At 45.1% G+C, this 25,294-nt stretch overlaps 1 long non-coding RNA gene across 3 annotated transcripts in view; it reads left to right on the top strand.

Annotated features, from left to right (window-relative positions):
- The window catches only part of LOC119035037 (uncharacterized), a 57,897-nt gene that overhangs the window by 11,867 nt on the left and 20,736 nt on the right, over nt 1–25,294 (top strand). For all 3 annotated transcript variants that reach the window (XR_008391209.1, XR_005079700.2, XR_005079701.2), the window contains exons 2-3: nt 17,797–17,908; nt 24,504–24,620. This is a non-coding gene — a long non-coding RNA (uncharacterized LOC119035037). The remainder of the gene's footprint in view (nt 1–17,796; nt 17,909–24,503; nt 24,621–25,294) is intronic.

Here is a 25,294-nt window from a genome sequence, read left to right as displayed (position 1 = left end):
AGTCATTACTCTTAAGTCTGTATAATTTGAATAAATAATTCCTTTCTTTTCACCAGTCTCTAACATGGAGAGCTATAATTCTCTGGCGAAGGGAAAGGCGAACCTAGTACAGGGGGACCCCAGGAGAAGGGGGGGTCAACTAGGTAACATTGTGGGATCCCCTTTCATGGCGGCCAATCCAGGAAAACCGTGGGAGACCACATGTGCAGTAGCTTTAAAGTAATAAAACTACTTGTACACGCACAGTAAAAGCCCACCAAAACTAGCCAAGAAGGATCCGTCCTGTAAGAGCAGAGTCCCTCCAGCCCAGGAGGTCAGTCTCTGCTTGGAGTTGGTCTGCTCCCATGTTCTCTGCTATAAACTCTGGGTGTTTGGTTCAATTCTGTGACCCAGTCACCAAGAACTTGGTTACCTGTGCCCACCTGTGACAGTTGCAACAAAGGCCGAGTGGCCCATACAGCTGAAAATATTTATATTTATATCTGGTCCTTTATAGAAAAAGTTCACGAGCCCCTCCCTGCTCCAGTATATCACTCATAATCTACAATGGCGCCCTCTGGAGTTGTTCGACACTGGGACCTGGCCCTAGGAGCACTCCTTTTGGATGGTGATAAAAGGATTAGAATGAGGAGAGGCTTGGATAGAATTATACGGCCTCCAGGCTTTTTTGGAATGTGGGGGCAAAATTGTTTTTTAGAATAAAGGAGGGCTCTCAGCCTGGATTCAAGCCCCAAGCTCTTCCTGGCTGGTGGGGAGCTCGGTGTGGTGGACAGTATGGGTTGCCCACACATCTCTATTTCTCTTGTTCCTTACTAACGGGAAACTGATTTTATCAAGATGATAATGTGCTCTATTAAAAATAATAATCTCAAAAAAGGAAAGTAGTCAAAGAATAATGGGGACGTGTTGGAAGTACACAGAAGCCTGCTTACAGGGGCTCCTGGTGGCCAATCTGTGACAATTTGAGCATCTAAATAAATTCTAGTATTGCACTCTACTCTAACCCTTTGAATAGAATAGGACTCTGTGAGTCTATACTGAAATGAACACACAAATAAGTAAACAGAGGAGGAAGAAGAAGTTCTTCTGTATGATGGAAGACAAGCTAATAAATTATAGAATGAATGACAGAACTAAAAAGTCACCATTTTGCTATTACCATATTATTATTTCGGGCAAGAATCATCAATGGATGCTAAAACTAGCAGACGAAATTTTGATGAAAAACATGATGTTTATATTGCCTCAAAGCATCTCTCACAGATTCTTAATTTAGTTTCAAAGTATAAAATATAGTGTTGGCCAGAAAATTTGTTTGGCTTTTTCCATAAGATGGCTCTAGTAGAATTTAGTTGCCTTTAACTTCATTAGAAACAATTTTGTAGGTTGTATTGTGACAGCTCTCATAAGAGCATGCATTTTTTTTAAAAAGCTTATCAAAACTGGTGAATTTTTGTGTGGCCATTTTAATATTGAAGATGGAAGAAAATAAGCAACATTTTTGGCATATTATGCTTTATTATTTCACAAAAGGTAAAAATGAAACCAAAAAGCAAAAAAAAAGAGATTTGTGCAGTGTATGGAGAAGGTGCTGTGACTGATGGAACACTTCAAAAGTGGTTTGTGAAGTTTTGTGCTGGAGATTTCTTTCTGGACGATATTTCTTGCTCCATGGTTGGGTAGACCAGCTGAAGTTGATAGCAATCAAATCAAGACATTAACTGAGAACAATCAAAACTATACCACACAGGAGATAGCCGACATACTCAAAATATCCAAATCAATAAAGTTGTTGGTGAAAAGGAAAAATGTGTTGTATTTCATAGAAAAAGCCATACAGACTTTTTGACCAACCCCATAGTAAATTTGTAGAAGGGAAACCTCACTAATACTACCACTTTAACCAAGTGATCAAAGTTAATATTGCTAGTAATAGGACAAATCAAAATTTCTTGCCTCCTGATCAAAATTTAGTGTCTTCTGACATGATGTATTGAGGATGCCACGTCATTTCTGTAGTGTTCTGGTTGAAAATTTGTAACCTAAAGTATGAGGTACCACCAGATAAGTCCAAATAAGGGACTCATTGGCTCTACAAGGTGGTCTTCAAAAATGTCGATGACATGGAAGATAAAGACATACTAAGCAACTTTCTAGATTAAAGTAGACTAAAATAACATGACAACAAAATGCACTGGTGATCCTGGATTGGTTCCTGGACCGAAAGGATTTTTTTTCTTTGCAATAAAAGACCTTAATGAGACAACTGGCAAAAGCTGTTAATTAAATAATAACATGACATCAATGTTAATATTCTGGTTTTGATTATTGTACTATGATTATGGAAGAGAAGATTCTTATTTTTAGGAAGCACACACTGAAGTATGTAAGAGTAAATGTGCCTGACAGAAATAGAGAATGACAAAGTAAATGTGGTAAATGTTAATATTTGGAAATTTGGGGTAAAGGACTTCTTTGTCTTATTTTTAATTTTTTTTCTGTCAGTTTTAAATTATTTCAAAACAAAAAGTTAAAAAAAAAAACCCCTCATCTCCCCCAGGTACCTGTGCGTTGACACATTCATATCCCTAATCCTGGCTAATGAGTTGTAGTTTTTAATCTAATGCAGAGATTTTCAACGGATGTGCTGCAAGAATTTTTAAAACATGCAATACCCCAACTCTTTAGTCAGGGGCACTGGCCTATTTTCCCTTAGATTCTCAAATTAAAAAAGAAAATGCCAACAGTCCACACAACATCTGCTGTGAAAGAAGCAAAATTATATCTTTTTTTTTGCCCTGGCTGGTGTGGCTCAGTGGACTGAGCATGGGCCTGTGAACCAGAGTCACCTGTTTGGTTCCCTGTTGGGGCACAAGTATGGGTTGGAGGCCAGGTCCCCCGTGGGGGGTGTGCAAGAGGCAACCGCACATTGACGTTTCTCTCCCTCTCTTTCTCCCTCCCTTCCTCTGTCTCTAAAAATAAATTAATTAAATATTTAAAATATATATTAAAAATTATATCTTTTTTGCTAGGTCAGTAAAAAATATATTTTTTGATGTGCTGCAGAATTTTAGTAATTAGTTTAGTGTGCCATGAGATGAAAGGTTGAAAAATCTCTGGGCTAATGGATGGGGCTTCTCAGAAAACTTGTTTTTTCTGATGAAAAGGGAGGCACTTGGCAAATGCCTTTTTCCCTTTCTTCCGGCTTGGAATGGGGGCTGAATGCCTGGTTGTGGAGCAGCCACTTCCAATCAAGAGGTAGAAAGGAACTGTAGGAGATGAGTCTTGATGGCTCAGTTAAGCTCTGCCTGGACTGCCCTGTGGGTAAGAAGTTCCTTAATCTGCTGCACTCGGGTTTCAGTTACAAGCAGCCAATTGAATTCCAAATGAGCTAGAACATCTAAACCTCCCAATAGTGTTTAGATTTTGTGCGGCTTTGCTCATCAGTCTTCCTCATTAGCAACTGCTTCCAGTGCCCCTCAAATGTTGGTGCTCCCTAACTGTGGATTCTCAGCTTTCTCTTCTCTTTATATGGTCTCCTTGGGTTACCTCATTTACTCCTACTTACCATTTAAACTCTGATGATTCTCAAATTACTAGCTCTGGCCTGGAATTTTCTCCTGAATTAAAGACCACATGTCCAGCTGCCTACTGGAAACCTATGCCTGTGATCCACGTAGTCACTTCAACAGCTACAGAGCTGAACTCTCTTTTCTTCAAACTCTTTCTCTCCCTCTCTGTCCAACCAGCATTCAACCACTTTCCCAAGTCAGAGACTCAGAAGTCATTCTTTCCTCTTCCTACTTCTCACCCGCTATATGCAATTACTCATCCAGATCTCGATGACTATCTCCTCAAGCTTCTGAATCCATTTCCTCCTCTTTATTCTTATTATCTGGGTAGATGCCTCATCATCAGTCACTGGTATTTTTTCATTAACCTTCTAAACAATTTCTCTGTCTCCGTCATCTGTTCCTCTAATACACACTGCTCTGCATTATCTTTCTAAAATGTAAATATGATTACCATACTTGCTACTTCAAAATCTCTTGTCACTTCAACTGCCTATGGTAATAGCTCCCCCCCCCCATTCCTAATACGGTAGGACAATGCCCACAGAATGATCATGATTGCTCTTCAGTGCCATGTGTCTTCGATGGAAGGCCTCTTGGCTGCTGTGGCTGGTTTGCAATATATATATTTTTTAATTTATTTATTTTTATTGATTATGCCATTAAAGGTTTGCAATATTTTTAAGAGACGACTTCTCCAGTTTCCAGCAAACCAGTGTCTTCCCTTGTTCCACTGCTCTTTTACTCACAGCAAGTCGTACCTCACTTTATTGCACATCAGATGACCTGCAATATTCTTACCTTTGTAGTAAAAATAGATATTGTATGCCGATTGAAATGAGGCATTGGAGCCACTCTGTGCAATAGTGAGGGCTGAGCTTTACCTGAATCCACTGAACACCATTCATATAGATGATACTTCAGTCTGTACAGAGCAATCCAGGTAGGTGGGTTCTAGGGATGTTCATAACCCAACCCGACCACACCGTGGGTCTCCTGTTGCATTGACTACTTTGAGTGAGCAAGCTTGGGTTTCTGGGACTGATTCCTCCATTTCTTGAAACCAGAGATTGGAAGATGGGAGATCAATAGTCAGCAACAGAGAAGGAAACAAGGTTATCCAGCTTTGGCGGTGCCATCAGTCTTGTTCTTTAATCTTCCCTGTTCTGTTCCTGGCACTTTTTTTTTTAAATCAAAAACCAGATCAAATGGACCCATTTAAGCCTTCCCCTACCCAGGCAGAGTTAGACATTTCTCCTAGGAGCTCCCGTTACCACACTATAATGCAGTTGTGTATTTGCCTGTCTATTTCCCTGCATTCCCAGCATGTGAAGGCAAATCTTCCTTTTTCTACGTCCCCTGTGAGCATGGAGTAGAGCCTGACATGCAGGGAGGAATCAATACATGTTTGTTGATTGATTAAATAAATGGACGTTTCTTCTAGGTTCCAGGTGGAGCACAGTGGAAGAGCTGACACCTTGGTGTCATCTTCTGACTTTGTCACCACAGTCTTTCAACAGGGTCTTCTCAATGAGTGGAGGCAATAACACCCACTTTGAGAGAGCAGTTTTGAAAAGTTAGAGTTCCTGATGGTATATTTGCTCAGCTGTAGGGATGCACTGAATGACTTTTATGAACCAGGCACTGTGTTAGGTACCAGGGGTACAACGTTGTCTTTTCCTCATAAAGCTTTTATTCTAGCAAGAAAGACAGATAATTACACAATTATCTATAATAAATATAATGAGAATTATAACTGGGGAAGAACAAGCTACCATGAGAACATAGAACAGGGGGCATAATCTGGTCTATGGGTCAATAAAGACCTCTTCAAATGTGTGAAACACTGGTAGAATATTCTGCTCATGTCAGGTAGGATGTTATTACCAGAGAGGAGACTGCCCTTGAGTTGGCGGGAGACAGACATCACACTGTGCAAAGTAAGCTTTCCTAGAAAAGGTAGAATGTTGACCTGGTCCCAACTTTGATGCTGAACAATCTTTATCAGGAGGGCATGCCCTTGGCATAGTGTTTCAAGGATCAGGGACGGATTGGCCTTCATCGGTGCGTACTCCCGCTTGCCTCGTGGCTCTAAGAAACCGAACCCTCCGGTTAAAGAAGAATATAAGCTACTGAGATAGAGAACGCCAGAGTGAAATCTGAGAGGCCGGTGATGTAGGCAAGGCCGCAATGTAACACTCCTGGCTCCTGCCTTCAAAGGCATCTGGAATCTGACTGCTTTTTACCACGTTCCCTGTAAACTCCCTGGTCTATGCCACCATTATCAGTCACCGAAACAACTGTAAAGGCTTCCAAACTGGTCTTCTTATTTGTATCCTTGCCCTCTACAATCTGTCTCCACATACATTCCAGCTCTAAAATTCTTTGCTCCTATTTTGGGCACATAAACTTGAAGATCAGCGGTTTGCAAGGAAGAAGGGCTTGGCTGAAAGGATATGGAAGGGAATTCTTGCTCACCAGCAGGATGAGGAAATGCAGGTAAGTGCTGTGAGCCTACCTCACAGTGGGAACCTGTGGTAGGTAAATAAACAAGGCCAAATAAGCCTCCCCTGTCGTTTTGTATTAAAGAGTTTTTAGATAAACCCCTGCTCCTCCCTTTCCCAGACTCCCCTCCTCCACATTTCCCACACATTCCCTGAGTTGTTTCTGGGCTGCAAATATCCCATCTCTCTGCCCCCTCATCGCCTCCCCAGTCTTCCTGACTCGCCCTTCACAGTCTCTCCCAGCAATGCAGGAATAGTCGCTTGTCTATCAAAGCCAGCTGCAAACAATCATCACGATGCCCCAGGCCAGGGGAAGGTGCAGGGAGGGGAGCCAACACCCTACCTGATCAGCTCCTGAGTGCACTGAACTTAAAGGTTGGCCACTCATTGTGGGCAAAGGATGAATTATTTAACAGATGAGTTGGTTCACCTTATGGAAGAAAAATCAAGCTAAATTCCTATTTAATTCCATATGTAAAGCCGGGCTATAGAAATTTAAAGTCTTAGTCTGAATGGTAGTATTTGAAAGTTAATAGAAAAAAAAAATGTAATAGATCATTTTTGACCTAGAGTTAAAGAAAGACTTCTTAAACAAGTTGTAAAAAGTACAAATCCTAGGACAACACAATCCAATAAATTATATCATCTTAACATAGAGAATTTCTGTTCAATAAAGGGCACAGTGGACAAAATGAATAGACAGCTGACAGAAGGGAAGAAGATACCACTTGCAATGTCTAAAGCAAACCAGAGATTAATATCTAGAACGGACAATGAATTCCCACAAAATCAACAAGGGAAAGATAGCTACCTCAGCAGGAAAACAGCAAGGTTGGAATTATGTTTATTTTTTGTGTGGGCACAGCAGGGCTCTGAGACTTTGCAGCAGGAAGGTTCCTGCTGCCCCTTGCTCCTCAGTTTAGCAGACGGAAGCACAACATCCGTGGCACTGAAGTAGTGCTTTTGGTGGTGAGAAGTGTTCAGATACCAGATGTACTTTGAAGGCAGAGTCAACAGGACTGGCTGATGCTTGGAGATGCAAGTATGAGAGAACTAAAGGCGTTAGGGATGGCTCCCCGTGATGGTTTTCAAGCTGCGTGACAGGAAGGATGGATTTGCATCAGTTTAGGACTCAGTCTGTAAGTCTGGATGGGGGAAGATCAAGTGTTGGCTTGGACGAGGTTGAGTTTCTAATGGATCGATCTTTGAACATTGTCAAACCACTCAATTACTCTATGCCTTAATTTCCCTTTCTGGAAAGTTGCCAAGTCTTGAAGAGTATTTGTCTTCTGCACTTTACAGGTGAAAAAACTGAAGGAGGGTATAACGCTGGGCCTAGAACCCCAGCCTCCCATTTCCTTTTAGTGATGTTTCCTGTGCGTGATGTTGCTTCTCCGCTGCTCTAACCAAGCAAACAGAGGCGAACAATCCAGGAGACCTCTGCTCTGTACAAAGCGGGGTGCAAATGTGAGGTATCTGTGTTGTGTGAGCTTCAGGAAATGGCTCCCCGGTTTCCTTTCAAATTCACCTTGACTAAAAGATAAGGGCATCTGTAGGTCATATCATCCCCCTCCATCTTTCTCTTTCTGGCAGCAGTAATAACAAGTATTGAAATAATACAGTGTATTTCTTCTGGTACTTACTTTCCCCTTGTTCAAAGGCAGGGGTCCTTCTCATTCAAATGGGAGCCGTGCTCCTGTCATTCCAAACAAAGCAGATTGTTCTCCCTCCTTGTGAGTAGGGGGCCAGCTCACGAGCGGGCACTTGGCTTGGACTCGGCGAAGGAAGCAACCACCGAGATATCCCACCTTGCCTACAGCTGTGCTTGACACATCATCATTAATGACAAAACTAATGTTCATTAAGTAGTTACTATGTGCCAAACATGGTTTTGTTTTGTTTTGTTTTTTAAAGAGAAGATTTTATTTGTTTTTGGAGAAAGGGAGGAAAAGAGGGAGAGAAACATCAATGTGTGCTTGCCTCTTGCATGCCCCCTACTGGGGACCTAGCTCTCAACCCAGGCATGTGCCCTGACTGGGAATTGAACCGGCGGTACTTTGGTTCACAGGCTCAATCCACTGACCTACACCATCCAGGACCAGCATTGTTCTAAGTATTATTAGAACACAAATAGTAATTCATTTAGTCTGTCAACCATCCAATGAGATATGATACAGTACTATCGAATCTTTTTTAGGAATAGGAAACTAGGTACAGAAAGATTAAGTAACTTGCCTGAGTCTCTCACTGGTAATCAGGGGCAGGAGCAGGATTTGAACCCAGGAAGTCTGGCTTTAGAGCCCAGGCCAGAGTTTACCACGTTACACTGTCCCTGGTAATTAGACACTGCACTGAAGATTTGCTTCTTTAAATATCTTCTTCATGTGTGTGGGTTTTTTTTTTTTTGCCTTAAGTGGAGCCACCTACACAGAGAAGCTGATAGGAAATCCTTTTTCAATCATTCACACTGCTGTGCAACTTAGATTCTTAGATGATTTCCTGTCCACTTGAGAACAAGAGCAGATCCCCAAAACACTAGACGTTTTGACACTGAGGAGGAAGCATTTCGCACACAGACTTAACATTTACTGGGCGCTGCCTGGGATTTGGCATGCGTTATTTATAGAACTCTCCAAACATCCCTGGAGGGTGAGAGTTATCCTCCTTTTATGATTGAAGGGAAGTGGGGGTCTCAGGGGTTGGAGCCAAGTTTGGGCCCTGGGACACTATGGCCGGTTGGAGAGACAGAACAGCCTCCTGGAAGGGAACAGCAGGATGCTAAAACCACCCCAGCTCTTTGTAGCTCTGGGCCGAGAAAACACAGCTGGTTTTATTCATTGATAACAACTGGGACAAGCCAGTACCTCCCCACGTCCCAGTGCCAGGGTGGAAGGAGAGGATATGGCAATGTGCTCTGCAACCGCAAGTTAGTGCCACCGGCCACCTGAACCCTCCACCTCCCAGCAGGGGCATTTCAGTGGTTGAGGACAGAGAAAAGAGGACCGGAGCTGATTTATAACTTTAAAATGTGTCATTACTTTTGTTATTTGCCTCCAGTCTTTCCAATACAAATATCTTGAATGTGTCCATTTATACACATCCGCAATCTGAAATCTAAGGCCCACCACACCCTACACAGACGGTTCTTTGTTTTTGTGAATTAACTTTATCTGCCGTGCAGGTCAGTGTAGGCCGGAAACGTCTTCGCTTGAGATTACCAGCTCTGGCTCTTTGCAGAAGAGGTGACTCTGGCAGATTCAAGCTGTCTGATGTTTCAAGCTACAAGTATGTGAACCAAAGTCACGGTAGATTTGCACTTCTGGATTGAAAAACAGATAATTATTTATGAACTAACTGACTGGCTGACAGAGAGGCCCCGGTGGGAGCAGGATGAGAGCAAACCAGGCTCTGCAGTGGCCTAACTTCGTTTTTTTTTTCTTCAGAAAATATCTCTCTGGAAGGGAGGCCTCACACCATGGGTTCCCAACCAAGCATTGAAGAGGCAGCATACAACCCTTCTTTTGTAGGCACCTCCCAAAATAACTCTCAGCAGGATATGGCTCATTATATTAGTTCTGTAATTTTATTTTCCGAATGATGCTTGTCTTTGAAGCATGGCTGGGGGAGCTGCAGCTAAGATAAAATGGGGTTCAATGTTTTGTGACAGTACTCCCTTAGATTGATTTACTCATGGATTTTTAAGAATATATATTTTTTGATCTCTTAAAATCTGAGACACAAAATACTGAATCATCTTCCATCCTGTTGTTCACTTCCCACATTTGATACAAGTGTTGAGCGCCTCTTCTTTTGCCAGGCTCATCACTGGAGTTGAAAATACACAATGGTGAGCAGAAACCAATTGGTCTCTGAGCTCAAGGACCTCACAGCCCAGTGGGGAGGCAGATAATAATCCAGAGATCTCGCAAATAAATGTGCAATGCAGCCAGGGTCTGGTGCTAGGAGAGTGTGCGTTGGAGCCGTTGGGCATATTCTGGGAGGTCAGGGAAGTAATGCTTAAGGCAAGAGGGGGTACACCATGTGCAAATGCCATGGAATGTTTCCATACCAAGGATTCTGCCACTGAGGCTGAACCAAGGCAGGGGGAGGGAAGTAAATGGCAGGTGAGAGTGAAAATTCATTGAAAATAAGAACTAGAAATGTTTTTTGGGGGGAGTGGAAATATTCTTTTTTTTTTTTTTAAGATTTTATTCATTTATCTTTAGAGGGGAAGGGAAGGAGAGAAGGAGAGAAACATCAATGTGTGGTTGCCTCTCATGTGTCCCCCACTGGGAACTGGCCTGCAACCCAGGCATGTGCCCTTACTGGGAATTGAATCACAGTCCTCTGGTTTGCAGGCCCATGCTCAATCCACTGAGCCACACCAGCCAGGGCGGAAATATTCTTTTTAAATGTATATTAATTGATCTGATATCCCCTTTCATGTCTTCTGGAATTTAGTAATTTTTTTTAATTTAGTAAATTCTTAACTAACTAATTAGCCTGCTGAATCAGTCCAAGCTTTAAAAAGACTAAGGGTGTCATCATCTCTTGTCCTCTTAGTGTGACCAACCGGTTCAGGACTGTTCCGGCTTTAGCACTGAAAAGTTTCATATCTAAGAAAACCCTTTAATTTCAAGAAGACCAGGACAGGAGGTCATTCTAATTAGACACAGAGCATCCATTTGCACCTGTAGAAATGCACTTTTCAGCCTGATGGCTATCAAAGTGTGATCCGCAGACCAGAAGCAGCAGCACCTGCTGGAAAACATCGGTAGGGATCAGGCAAATGTTCAGGCCCCTTCCTAGTCCTACTGGATCCCAAATCCTCAGCGTGGACCCAGCAAGCCTTACCGTAGCAAGCTCTCCAGGTGACTTGTTGCCTGAAAAAGCCAGGATCACCATCAACCTGAGCACTGTTTGATCAATCAGGAAGTAAAGTGATCAATCAGGAAGTAAAGCAAAGCCAAAAAGCAGACCACAGACATAATTCCATTGTCTCCTTGTTTGGCTTTAACCTTCTTTGATTGCTTCAAACCTACTTACTCTGCCTCAGTTCTCCTCCTTCTGAAGTGGTTAGGAAGGCAGGGGCGGGTGCCAGTTTCCACCTTCAGTGGCAGCCTCACTAATTACCGTGCATGATGGGTTGAGCAGATGAAAGAATTGTTTAAACACACGCGTGGGCAGGAAGATGGCATGAGTAGTCCATGCACAAGAAGACAGCAGTAATACTTGAAAAGAGTGTCTTTTAGAAAGAACAGGTTCACGATTTTCTCTCTCGTTCAAATGACTGGGTTCCCAGAGACACAAAAGACAGGGCCAGACCTAAAGCCCTGTCTTTCAGGTAGGCCTTGACTTCACATCACCCAGTGAGTCAAGTTCCTGAAACACCAGTGAATCCAGAGTGAAGGAACCAGGCGTCTTGTCAGTCTCTGTAATACTGAGCACTCAGACAGGATTTTGAGTTACACAGGTACCATAAAGTCCCTGGGGAGACAGGCAGGCAGAGTTTTCTCCTTTTTGCAGATAAAGAAACTAAGTGGTTAAGTGACTTCCTTGGATGGCTTTTTAGAAGAGAAGGAATGTCTGAACCAAGAAGGGACGAGGGACTTCTGCGCACAGCTGGGGCCATTAGGGCTGATAGGCATTCATCTTTAAAGACCTGAAGATAGAGAACTTCTCTGATTGCCTTGTCAGACAGATGGAGTGAAGGTTTCCAGCCATGGAACTCACTTACCCCAGACGGCTGTCAAAATTGAAAGTTCCATTTGCAGGTCTACCCTATTAGTTTTTTATTGTTTTTTATTTTTATTTTTAACTTTTCCTCACGTGACTCCCAGCTGGTTTGGGCCTAAATAACAGCTCTCACCCACTGCTCTCTGGGGTGTTGGAACACATAGGGGTCAAGGTGTGGGTACCACGCCGGAACACAAACTTATGAATGGTGCCAGTCGAGACCAGTTTCTTTCTCACCAAGAAGTAATGCCCTAGGATCCTTTAAGTTTGAGGTGCCGGTGTATTTTTCTAGGGCAATGAATTGACCGAATGACCTTGTAAATCTACTTCCTCTCCATCTCCATTTTCTCAGTATAACTAGCTCCAACTAGGGATGGATGCAATATCCTTTCAAGTTGATCTCCACATTTAAATAAACCAAAAATAGCAATAGAAAACATATGTAGTGCTTACTATGTGCCAAGACCTCTTCAAAGTGTCTTACGCATATAATGAACTCATTTAATCCTTACAATTGCCTTTTCAAGTAGGTGCTATTACTATCCTCATTTTACAGATGAGGAAACTGAGGCACAGAGAGATTAGGTTACTTTCCCAGAATCACATAACTAGTAAGCAATACAAGTGGAATTGGGATCCAGGTAACTTGATCTCAGACTGTACTCCCAACCACATGCCCCCAATTTCCCCCTTTATAAAGGTTAAATTGAACCGATCTTCCTGTCTTCCCCACTAAAAACTTACCTAACAACATGTTCTCACACTGACCCCGGCAAACATAATGTGGATTCCATAGGACAAACACAGGTGGTGTTGCCTACTAACACCTAGACTGTGAGCTGCTTGAGCACCTTTATGTCTTCCTTGTAGACCTAACACCTCTCACGTAGTAAAAGCTCACTAAGTGTTCCTTGAACACCATGCACGAGTATTTGGAAAACTGTGAAACACTCTAAAATCTTGTGAAAATGCTCATATATATTCCATATCAGCACCCCAATAAGAACCACCCATATCAGTATTCCTACCGTTTCCTTCTTTCTCACTATACATATCATGCATTCTTCGTACAGACATTCCTCAACCCACAGAACTTTGTTAATTATGCCTCAGTTGCCCCAGTGGAGGCTGTAACAGGATGTACCTGGGTATGGTGCCTGGAAATTCTCGACTTGCTCATGCACACTCTCCTCTCTGCCCTCCTTCCCTCGCATTTCTCTCCAAGTAGAATATATTTCCCCATTACCAGCTTGGCCCAGTCAATGCTTTAAAAAATAATTAATAACTTAAAATAATGCTTTTCAGTGGTTACAAAACAGTAAAGTCATTTAAAAGTAACACTATTGTCATTATTGCTTTAGTTGGCAGTGATTTAATATGTGACAAGCAGCCCTGGCTGGTGTGGCTTAGTGGATTGAGTGCCAGCTCGCAAACCAAAGGGTCACTGGTTTGATTCCCAATCAGGGCACATGCCTGGGTTGCTGGCCACATCACCTGTAGGGGGCATGAGAGAGGCAACACCACACAAGGATGTTTCCCTCTCTTTCTCCCTCCCTTCCCCTGACTCTGAAAATAAATAAAATCTTAAAAAAAGTAAAATAAAATATGACAAACACAAAAACTTCATAACATTAGGAAAGTGATTCTTTTAATATGATTTCTCCTTAAATCTGGTTTTTTTAAAAAACCAGATTTAATTAATTAATCAATTTTTAGAGAGGTGGAAGGGAGGAAGAAAGAGAGGAAGAGAAACATTCATGTATTAGAGAAACACTGATTGGTTGCCTCTTGCACACCCCCAGCTGGGGACCTGGCCCACAACCCAGGCATGTGTCCTGACCAGGAATCGAACCGGCAACCCTTTGGTTTGTAGGACAGTGCCCAACCCACTGAGCCTCAGTAGTCAGGACTAAATTTATGTTTCAAATGGAATTTAAGTATTTCTAAAATAACTTTTATTGTAAAGAGCCAAATCCAGTTTTAATTGTCTATGCAACAGTTTGTAAATTAATCAACACACTTGTGAATGGGCTAAATTTTTGCAAGTCTGGCATATTATCACATGAAAAACCAGCAGATGTATTACTAGGCTCATGCTCGCGTTTGTGTTGTCCAGAGTAATCATTTAGCCGGCTGTTTCTTACACAGATGCGGATGCCCTGATTGAGAACTCACTTTTTAGTTCTTTGGCCCACGTCTCAGAAGGAACTCACTTCAGCACAGTGCAGCTGAAGCGTCAGGAGCTAGGAAGGCAGATTTGAGGGGGCGTTGGGTGGCCCCAGGGTCAGGCCTCATCTGCCCTGGGCTGCTTGCCCCACACCCCAGACACAACAGTGCCACTGCCATGAGTCACTTGGAGAGCGGTAGAAAATGGGACACAGCCAGTAACCTGGGGAAAACAGCAGGACAGATAGGTAGGTCTGGAAACTTTAAGACTAAAATGTCTAGTGGAGACTGAAGTCTTAAGAGGCTAAAGTTGTCCCCAGACAGCTTGGAGCCTTCCAGGTATGATCTTAAGACCTCAGACCAGCTGAGTCTGTCCTGTCCAGACCCTGCCTCTGATCTGCGTCTGCTCCTCAACCACATGTGGCTGGAGCTGCCCTCTGCCTCCCTGGTTTCTGCCTGCCTTCTTGCTGACAGCCTGTTCTTGGTCAGCCCCAAAGCCTGCACTGAGTTCTCCAGTCCTGTGACTGCGCTTTTTGCTCCAGCGCACATGTATGTGATTGTACCACAATCTTATATTCACACGTGCTAACTTATGGCAAGAGTCAAACTCGTATAGTGTTTACCTTATGTCAGCCATTTAAAAAAATTACCGATTTGAGAGAAAGAACATATGTTTATTGATTTGAGAGAGACAGGCAGAGAGGGAGAGAGAGATGGATGTGAGGAAGAAACATTGATTGGTTGCCTCTGTTCACGCCCTGACTGGGGATCAAACCCACAACCTCTCGGTGTGGGGAACAACACTCTGACCAGCGGAGCCACCCAGCCAGGGCAATGCCAGGCACTTCTATAAGCACAAAGTTGTCTCCTTAGAGAAGTATATTAGTCCTGGGCAGCTTGTAAATCACAGATGCAGGCCCCCAGCTCCAGAGCTGTTAATGCAATAGGGCTGAGGGGAGCCCGAGAACTTGCATTTCTAACAAGTGTGGGTGTTGCCGGCGCCACACTTTGAGAACCTCCGTTGTAGAGTGTCAGATAACCATCAGGTGGGTTTTTTAGAAATGCTCTTATACAGCATCGGAAGGGCCCTGGATAATTTTTCTTAACAGAAGAAAGGTGAAGAGAAACTGGTCCACACAGTTCTCTATCAAGGGTTGGGTATCAATGGGTCATACCACCCTAGAATTGGCAAACATTTGGCTCTTATGGGCCTTGGCAGTTGGCATCAGAATGGAAGTGAAGGAAAGGAAAGAGCTCCACCGCAGGGCAGTTCCTGCTGTGCACCAGGCCCGGCACTGGGCACTTCGTCTCCACTGGAATCAACCACCCAGTGTGATATTATTTCCCCATTTTGTAGATGAGGAAATCGTTAGAGGGCAGAGGGTCTACAGCAGAGCCTCCCAGTTGGTGCGCTGGAATGGGTTATGTGCACTGAGTTCTCAATCCCCTGAGGCCAGCCTGCGGCCTGAGGTACCTGGAGCAGGTTTCAGTCACCCCCTGAAAAGACCACCCCTCCCCCTGGACCCACCAATTCACCCCAGGGTGCTGACCTCCAGTGACCTCAGGGCTGCCACTCTTCCTCTAGCCTCTAAGACAGCTCGGGAGGGCCGGGGCAGGACTACAGGGACAAGTTCAGAGCCCACCTGGAGGTGGGCAGTTATCTGGGTTAAGGCCAAGGCTGAGGCCCTAAACTGGTAAAAACCTGGCAGATACTTTTGGGGAAAACAGACTTCCTTTCTGGTAAGCAAAACAAAAGGTCCTCGATCATACTTATGTACCACAATCTTAGGATACACCCGAGAGGAAGAGGAGGAGCAAGCAGGACCCTCAGCCATCCCAACCCATGGAGTTCCCTTTCGGCAAGGCTGGGAGGTGCCAGATTTTGTCCTTGATGAACTGTGGCAGAACCAGAGATTTATGACCCATATTTTAATAGCCCCCTGATTGGATGATTGGAGCTCCCTATATTTTCATCTGCCAGCTAAGTAGTTTAGTGTCTGCCCGAAGTCCAAAGCTGTAGCCAGCCTCCTGGAGAGGCAGTGGCTCTGTAAACTGGGGGAGAGCTTAAGTAACTCGATTGACTTTCGGTCGTTGAGGGCACTGATTTTTTTTTAATTGCACTTATGGTTTGTAAGACCCAAAATAGCCGTGGACAATAGAGCACAGATGGCACTGTTAGTTCTTTAGGCAACTCTTGACATATTTTGACCTCTTAAGAGGGCCAGTTAGTATATTAGGAGTTTCTGGTTCAAGCCAAAGTCTTCTGATGATACAACTAGAGGACAATTGAGGCTGATTTTCATTCCCAGGCACAGCAACTTTCAGAGTCTTGTGTCTCCACAAAATGTTCTGGGAGATATTCTGCGTAAATCAGAGATGTCTGAATGTGACCTGTGACCTGTAGGTACCTTTTCTCTTTCCCAAGTGACCTTTGCTCTCAGAACTTTCCCCTGGCTTATGTTGGGGGAAGGAAGGCATTTTCCAGGGAGAGGAATCATTTCTCATGTTTGCGGAGCACTGTCTAGTCTTTAGTGTTACAGAGAGCATTAAAAAGCCCTAGGTCATGCCTGCTTTTATAAATGAAGAATTGAGGTCAAGGAGGTTAAGTGATTATCCAAAATATTCCAGCCAGCAAGAGACAGGGCCAACAGTTACCAGTCCAGGCCCCCAGAGGTCTCTGGGAAGTCCTCCTTAAGTCTGCCCAGGTGTGTTACTGCTCTGCCTTCGCCACACACAGGACTGGGGTGGGGGGGACGAGGATGCAATTGGACGAGAGCATGGGAGAGGAACCACAGGTCCTACCTAAGCCCTCTCCTTAGGCAGGGTCTAGAAGGCTATGGAAAGGTACCCCCTTCCCCATCTTCCTCCCACTTTAGAAAGTAGATCAAGAAAGTAAAGCTAATGGAATCAACATAAAATAGACTAGCTCTTTCATTGGCCTGAGTTGTCCAGCTTAAGAAATGTTTGGGAAAGAGGACATTAGACAGACCAAGGTACTTATGTGATTAAAGTTAAAGAACATAAAGATTGTGCCTGAATGACCTGACTCTTTGAGGTGACACTTAGCAGAAGGGCAGCCATATGTATCGGGTCTGGAAAAGAAGGTTGCAAGGACTGAAAGGCACTTGTTTTGACCCCTCTATGCAGGCCACAGGACTGGCACTAGTTCACAGGTACACCCTGGAAAGAGTGGAGAGAATCGTACAGTCTCCCATGAGTTCATTCTAGAAGGGTTTACAGGAATGTACTGTGTGCCCGTGGTGGGCATACACATATGGAGCCCGCATGGCCCCATCTCTGTGCGTTCTCAGTCCAGCAGAGGGATGAGAACGTGGGGGCTGGAGGGGAGGTGAAGGCCAGGGTTAGAGGGGGCACAGTCAGCTCCACGGGGTGGAGGGTGATTAGGGCTGCCTCCCGGGGCAGGGCAGCTGTGATCTCGTTCTGTCTGCAGCCGGGAGGCTCGGTGCTGACACGGTCTCAGAGGAATCACGCTGGCAGTGAACTGGTCCCCTATGGACTCGTCCTCCCCATCAAATGGCTTTCAGGTTGCTAAAGAGAGTCAGCAGTCTTGCAGGAGTCCGTAGACTTATTATCACACCCGAGACATTGTTTCGGGGTTCACATTTTCACAGCCAAATATCAGCAGACCTGGTCTGATATATGAAGATGAATTTGAAATCCATGGCAGTATTTTTCCCCTCAGAAGTGTGCTTTTAGGCATTGTTGCCTAAAAGGTCTTCCTTAAAGCACTCTCCATCGAAAATCTCTTCAATAAGAAAACAACAATTGATATTTATTGATCTCTTACTTTGTGACAGGTGCCGTGCATGCATTAAGTCACTGACTCCTCCCAACAGCCCTACGGGCAGGTCCTCTTCAAGGAGTGAAGCACAATAAAACGAGATCTGCCTGTATTAACTACTATTTCGGGTGAGTAACTGAGGCTGAGAGAGTAAGTGGTCAGCCCAGGGTCACACGGCGGGGAGTGGCTTTGTGGGGATTTGTACCTCCTGAACCCGCGCTTTGGGTCCAAGCAGCTCAACTGCCACTTAAACTGGGTCTTTATCTGAAACAATGCAACATCCAGGGCAAATGAATTCCTGGTTCAGGCATTCTCAGAGGGGTGGGAAGGGCTTCTCAGTCTTAGAAAAGTATACAGTACAAGGAAATTATGTTTACTATAATATTTACCATGTACTTTTATATTTTAAAAAGCACAGTAATAAAGACTTTCAAACAACCTTAACTGAGGGAGGACATGCATCCATTATGCCCAAGAGGGGCCAAGCCACAGGCTAACTGTCTCTACCGTGTCTCAGCTAGACAGAATGCAGTTCGAATCCCAGCTCTGGCTCTTACCAGTTGGGTGGCAGTGGAACATTTCATGACCCTGTTTAAGCTTCAGTTCCCTCCCCTGTAAACACAGGGATTGAATGACCTATTTAAAGGCTGACCACAGGGTCAGGCAGACAGTAAGCCCTCAGAAATGTTAGCTGTTGCTATTCTTTCTTAAAAGTAATTCTTTTTTCAAAATTTAATCTATTTTTCCCATTATCATTTAGTCCCCTTACACCATGCTCTCCCCAGCAATCACCACACTCTTAGAAGTCGTTCAAAGTGCAGTGGGGATTTAAAGAGGCCGAACCTGACAGTTTTTCAAGTTCACGTCCAGGCAGTGGTGCACTTCTTACCTCATTGGGAAGCTGCCTGAACTGTTCTTGTTCAGAACTATCCCCAAGTACAAGTGGAAGTGGTTCTGTGTTGGGGACCACTCTGCCTGGTTTTAGGAATTGTAACTACCCCCCATGGCCAAGGATGAGTGAGCGACCTCTGGAATGCGAGCCACAGGAGACCAAAGCTCATCTCTGGTAGCGGATGCTGCCTCAGTTTCCTCCCTGCCCCCAAAGCATGGTTGGAAGTCCATGATGGGTAAGTCTCCTCACAGAGAGAGGGGCAACCTAAGCCAGACTCGATCACTTGGGAGGCCTTCATGGAAAGACTCGGGGGGCTGCAACAAAGAGGGAAAAATAGACCCTTGCCCCCCAGCTATGTGACTTAGCCTGAGTCCCCATGTCTTCTGGGAGAAGTGCTTCCTGGCTTTAACCCACTTAAGCCTGAATACCTAATGGGGAGGGGTGCAGCTCCTTGCCCTGCTAGAGCGGATCCAGGGAGAAATCTGGCAACACAAAGAATTCCTTAAAGTTCTGTGAAAACTGCTTTGCTAAGAGCGCTTTCATTCATATGTTATGGGTCCCAGCAGGAAACGAGTATGTCTCCCAAAGTTCTGCAACCCCCCTTTCTTACAGATTCCGACTCAGACTAAGCCCTCAGATTTCTTTGAAATGTTATCTACTGTTTGATCCTTACCACCTGTATTCCTGTGTATTATGACCCAATAAAAGCCCCTGGAGGAAGGGGCTCCAGGCCTTTTTCCTCTGAGAAACTGGCCACCTCTCCTCCCCAAGCAGATCATGTCCTGGTAGTGTTTACTTTCATCCGTGTTGGATGGGGGAACTTGTGGGTAAAATTGCTCCCACAGTTCTGCAGCCTGTCAGGTCCTGGTAAACATTTAGCAGTGGACACCTGGTTGAGGGAGTTGGGCTCCTTGATATATATAACTTTAAAGTCAGTTTGGGGGGCATATTCTTCAAGAAGAAGGAAACAGCTTTGTGCCGGCTGAGCGAGATGTCCTCCTCGAAGGAGGGATTATTGGAGCCAGTGCTGGTGGGAGGTTCCACACACAGGTCACTGCACTGAAGAACCAGGTGGTAGGGAAAAGGTTTTACTCAAAGGATTGAAAGGAGCAGAACCTCGATGGGTCCTTGCTCCCACCCCAGAGACCTGGGAGGAGGTTATTAAAGAAAAAAGGACACTTGTTAGAGATGACAAGGCAGACTTTACTCGGGGTGATCAGACAGCACGTAGGGGATGATAGAGGAGGAGGAAGGGGATTGGCTATTGAGGGCCATCAGCTGTTGAAGGCGGGGGAGTCTGTCTGGTTAAACTGACAGAGTTCTTGCTGAAACTGAATGTTTCAAGGAAGTGAACAGATATTAAGAGAAGGTTCGGGAGCCTAAAGTTTGGGCAAGCGAAGAGTCTCCGTTGAGGCTGTAGAGCCCACACTCGGCAGTGCTGTCCAGCTGGTGGGCTTCTCGGATGCCTCTAGTCTTTGAAAGGAGGTCACTGCTCTGGAAAGAGCTTTGGACAAGTTTACAAACCTCCAGATGTGGGTCGGGGAGGAGAAGCACCTTGCACAGTAAAGAGTCTTTGTGTTGCTGAGAAAATTGGCGGGCCAGGCCTGGTGAGCGTGGCTCGGTTGATTGGAGCGTCATCCCCTACACCAAGGGGATGAGGGTTCAGTTGGGTCTGATTCTCTATCAGGGCGCACACCTAGGATTGCAGGGTCGATCCCTGTTTGGGATGTGTATAGGAGGCAACCAATCGATGTTTAGCTCTCATATTGATGTTTCTCCTCCCCTCTCTCTCTGCAATCAATAAACATATTTTTAAAAATTGAAAAGAAAAAGAGAAAATTGGCAGGCCAGGAGTAGAGAGAATCTAGTGAAGAGAAAACTCCAATCCTGACAGGGGACAGCTTGCATCCGACCACAAGAAGGCTGGAACATCACTTGGGTTTCCACAAGGAGGCTAAAAGCACTTCCTGTCCATTATTCCCTTTGTTCTGAAACCATCTGGGGGAGAGGGAGGCTTTCCATCAGCCCTGGCAGCCTTTACAGCGAGCTGGGACTCTACCCAGAGAGGCCCAGGGCCCAGGCTCAGGGGCACTGGGGGCACGGTGCTGGAGGCTGCCCCGCACCCCAGCCATCCCGGGCTTACCTTAAACAGTGGGGCGGAGGGGCAGGACCCCACCTGGTTCCAATCACATTTATTGTCAAAGGGATGAGCTAGGAGCTCTGGCCACTGGAAGGTGACTTAGGAGAGAGCCCAGGATGGAGGCTCCCAGGTTAACTCTTTTCTGACCAGCACGATCTTCACAGTCAGGACTGAGGCAAAGAGTCTCCCCACTCCCCACCCTCCCCTTTTCCAGACTCATCCTGGGAAGAAGTCTACAAACACAGATTAGTTTTAGACTTAGAGGCAGGCTAATTTACCCCTCCCCTCACCCCTTCCTTTGAAACTCGGAGTCTTGTTCTGCTCCCAGCCCAGCTAGAGTGCCGACTCCTCAGTGAGCCGTCCTTGAGGGAAGGGAGCTCAAATCTGCTCTGTGAGCAGGACGAGGGGACCAAGGGCCCGGCAGGCAGGCAGGCAGGCAGGCAGGCGGAGCTGCCAGGGCTTCTGGCTGTCGTGCTTTCACTCGGAGCTCTACTTGTCCATCGAGCAGTACAGGCAGGAGCCCGCAGAACTTTAGTAGGGTAGAGGGGAGAAAGACGGAGGATCAGTAGCAGGATATCATTTCCAAGGAAGTATGCATTACTCAGGTAAGCATAGCGATACCCTTTCTATGACGACATGTGCTTCCAACCAGTTTTGTTGTTTTTTTTTTTACTTAAAAAAGAAAGGAGTGTGCTTTTAAAAAATTACCTAGAAAGGCCCTGCCTGGGTAGGTCAGTGGGTTAGAGCGTCAGCCCCATAGGCCAAGGTTGCTGGTTTGATCCCAAGTCTGGGCATATGTAAGAATCAACTGATAAATGCATAAATATGTGGAAGAAGAAATCAAATCTCTATTTCTATTTCTCTCCCTTCCTCTCTCTTTCTAAAAACCAACTTTAGCCCTGGCTTGTGTGGCTCAGTGGGTTGAGTGCCGGCCTGAAAACCCGAAGGTTGTAGGTTTGGTATCTGGTCAGAGTGCAGGCCTGGTTGCAGGCCAGGCCCCCAGTTGGGGGGGTGTGAGAGGCAACTGATCGATGATTTCTCTCCCTCTCTCCCTAAAAATAAAAAATAAAATCTAAAAATCAACTTTAAAACTTTTAAAAGATTATCAAGAAATATATCAAACATGAAAAAGCACAGCATACATTATAACTCATGAGTATAAACTCCTAACATCCCAATTTAATATTTAGCCTACTGAATTCCTTTTTATTAATTGATCTTAAGGAGTAAAACATTACGATATCAGTCGAAGTCCTCCTGTGCTCTCTCCTCACTGCCCTACTCCATTCAAGGGGCTATGTATCTTTCCAGTCCATCGAAAGCCATTTCAAAGCAGCAAGAGACATGAAAAATGATAAATTAGATACTACCATCAAAAACATTCTTTTCACTTCTTCCTCTTCTTAGGTCAATAATGTCATCAACTCCACCATCATCATCGTCATCCTGTCTGATAGTACAACATCTCCTATCCATCATAGATTGCAATACAACCTTCAAGTCACAGATTGTTGGTTTTGGAATGGGGCTGGAGTGGCCTTCATAATTGCAGTTGAGAAAACCAGGACTTAGAGGTAGAGTGTCTCTACACTGACTGTGCATCCTCAGGTGCAGAAACTGGGAAGGAGCCATGCGACTCTCCCCAGCACCCCCGCACCGCGGTGCCCCCCACCCCTGGCACAGACCTCAGCACGGAGCAGGCTTCCTGTAAACACACAGCGCATGAGCACCTCTGCTAATGAATGAATGAGCAGCCAAATCCTGCCCACAGTGCACATGCGGTTCGTGCTTTCAACTTCATCCTGATCAGTGAAAGTCTGTTAGGAGGGGGTTCATCTTGTTATTTAAAATAATGAATGGTATGTTTTACAAAACTTCCTGACTACAGAAAAGTCAACTTGGAACCTTTGAAACAGTTTAGTTGGGCAATAGGTTTTAATTAATGTGCCAGAGAAAGTGTTAGCTAAGAGAAACACACGCACATACACGCACACCAGAAAGAAAGAAAAGTATTGGAAACTGCATTCAGACAATGTTTAGCACAGTCAAGCAGAAGTGCCCAGAAGCTAGCTGCCGTGGGATGGAACATCCTGTTCATCTCTCCAATGTCTCTTTTACTATGTGCCAGGATATAAAGAACAGATAAATCACAGGAGCAGGGGAGAGCGAGCCCACAGGTCTCTGCCTAGTGTGGCATTGAGGAGCTTACTGGCTCGGCTGAGGGCCACAGCTGGTGCCGCGGGAAAGATGTGAAAGCCCCCAGGTGGTTACTGGACTCGCTGTGATGATCGCATCATCATGTTACCCAACAGCTATTGGGGTTCTGCTGCCTGCCACCACCCTGTAGGCAAAATTTCAGGGGCAAAGGTTTGGTGATTTGAAAAAAAAATGTCTTTATTCAAAAGCCTCACAATTTTGGAATAACAGCTTTGACATAGTCACTTTTCGACAGCTTTAGTCATTTAGGCCTATCAATTAAGGCTAAACTCTTTTAACACCTGAGTTCTCCTATCATTTCCCCCATTAGTTTTTTTTTAAATATTTTATTTATTTATTTTTAGAGAGAGGGGAAGGGAAGGAGAAAGAGTGGGAGAGAAACATCAATGTGTGGTTGTCTCCCATGTGTCCCCCACTGGGGACCTGGCCTGCAACCCAGGCATGTGCCCTGACTGGGAATCGAACCAGCGACCCTTTGCTTCACAGGCCCGTGCTCAGTCCACTGAGCTACACCAGCCAGGGCTCCCCCGTTAGTTTTAATTATCTTATTTCTATAGGGTTAGTTTACAAACTAAAACAACGTAAGATACAAAAGCTACACAATATTGGAAGAATGGCAGGCTTCTGCCTCTGAGCCCTCCCCTCTAGAACACCCAGAGAATAATAACCCCGCACCCTCTGCCAGGCCAGCCCGGTCCTAGGCTGCACCGGGAGCTCCTTCCCGTACAAAATACTGTTCGTTGGGAAACGCAGGCAGCTGCAGCACGATCACCCAGTCGCTCCTGGGAAAGAAGGGAGCCTGGGAGGGCCCGTGCCCCCACCTCCCCAGAGCCCGAGGGTGTGTCAGTGCATCTTTCATTTCAAATCTTCCCGCCCATAATTCCGTGCGTTCAGTCTCTCAGTCAATCCTGTGTCACCGTTGCCTCGGCAAACTCCTCCTACGGCCCCTCCCTACTTCTCCCCAGTGATCCAATCAGATCTCTGTATCAGTTAGACATAGAAATGTATTCTATTGTACATAGAAATATGAAAGTAATATAATATTGTATGCCAATTGTACTTTAGTAGTAAAATTTAAAAAGTAAAACAGAAACAGCTTATTGATTGGGGCTCAAAGCCAGGTTTCGGGGGCATCAAGCTCTCATCCAGGGCAGGTTGTTTCCCGAGTTCTCAGGTATGGCACGAGTTTCTCCCTGGGAATCACGCTGGGCAGGGGGCAGGGGGCAGGGGGCAGGGGGCAGGAGGCCTGGGGTGCAGGGCAGGCCAATAACAAGGGTACAGTAAAATTTACCCTTTTTAGCGGAGTATAATTCATGAGAACTGACAACTGCATTCTGCTGTATAATTATCAACACAATCAACACATAGAACAGTTTGATCCCCCTCAAAAATCCGCCGCCCCTGTGTAATGAATCCCCTCCCTCCATTCGCCTGTAGCCCCTGACTTCCGGTGATTCTGTTTCTCTTCTTCCAGAATGTCCTATAAATGGAACCATACAGACTTTTGAGACTGGCTCCTTTCACTTGGCAGAATGCACTTGGGATTCATTCTTCTGCTGCTGCACGCATCTGTCACGTGTCCCTTTCATGGGTGAGTACCGCTGCATCGCGTCCGCGCAGCGCCGCTTGTTTTCCTTCACTAGCCGAAGAGTGAGTGGGTGGTGCCTGGTTTGGGGGGGATTATGAATAAAGATGCATAAACATTTGTGTACAGGTTTTCATGAGTGTAAACTTTCGTTTTCTCTTGGGGAGATAAATACCTACAAGCGAGGATTGTATGTCTCATATGTCCAGCCAGGCTCCAAGATGCTGTGGAGGGTATTCAGGACAACCCTTGTCATAGAGAAAAGATTTTTTTTTTAGTTTACTCCCTTCTAAGAAAATCTCAGAAATAATTTTTTTGTTTTAGTCTTTACATTTAAAGGTTTTTTTATTTGTTGATTTTAGAGACGAAAAGAGGAAGGGGGGAGAGAAGAAAAAAAAGAAACACTGTTCCCAAGTAGCATAGACAGTAGATAGAGAATGGATGGGGGGGGGCAAGAATGGAGGAGATGGGGGGATGAAGGGGGTGTGGTGGGGGGGTGGAGGGGTGGGGGGGTAGATTATAATATTAAGAAACACTGTTCCCTTGTTCCACTTACCTGTGCATTCATTGTTGGCTTCTTGTATGTGCCCTGACCAGAGACTGGACCCCCTACCCTGGAGTATAAGAATGACACTCCAACCAACTGACCGCCCAGCCAGGGACTTCGTTTTCACATTGTT

This window comes from Artibeus jamaicensis, unplaced genomic scaffold (assembly GCF_021234435.1).
Source record: "Artibeus jamaicensis isolate MK-2021 breed Jamaican fruit bat unplaced genomic scaffold, CSHL_Jam_final contig_3174, whole genome shotgun sequence".
In the NCBI taxonomy this organism is placed as follows: domain Eukaryota; kingdom Metazoa; phylum Chordata; class Mammalia; order Chiroptera; family Phyllostomidae; genus Artibeus; species Artibeus jamaicensis.
The sequence above is the reverse complement of the archived record's forward strand: the minus strand, read 5'-3'. Positions and strand labels throughout refer to the sequence as shown.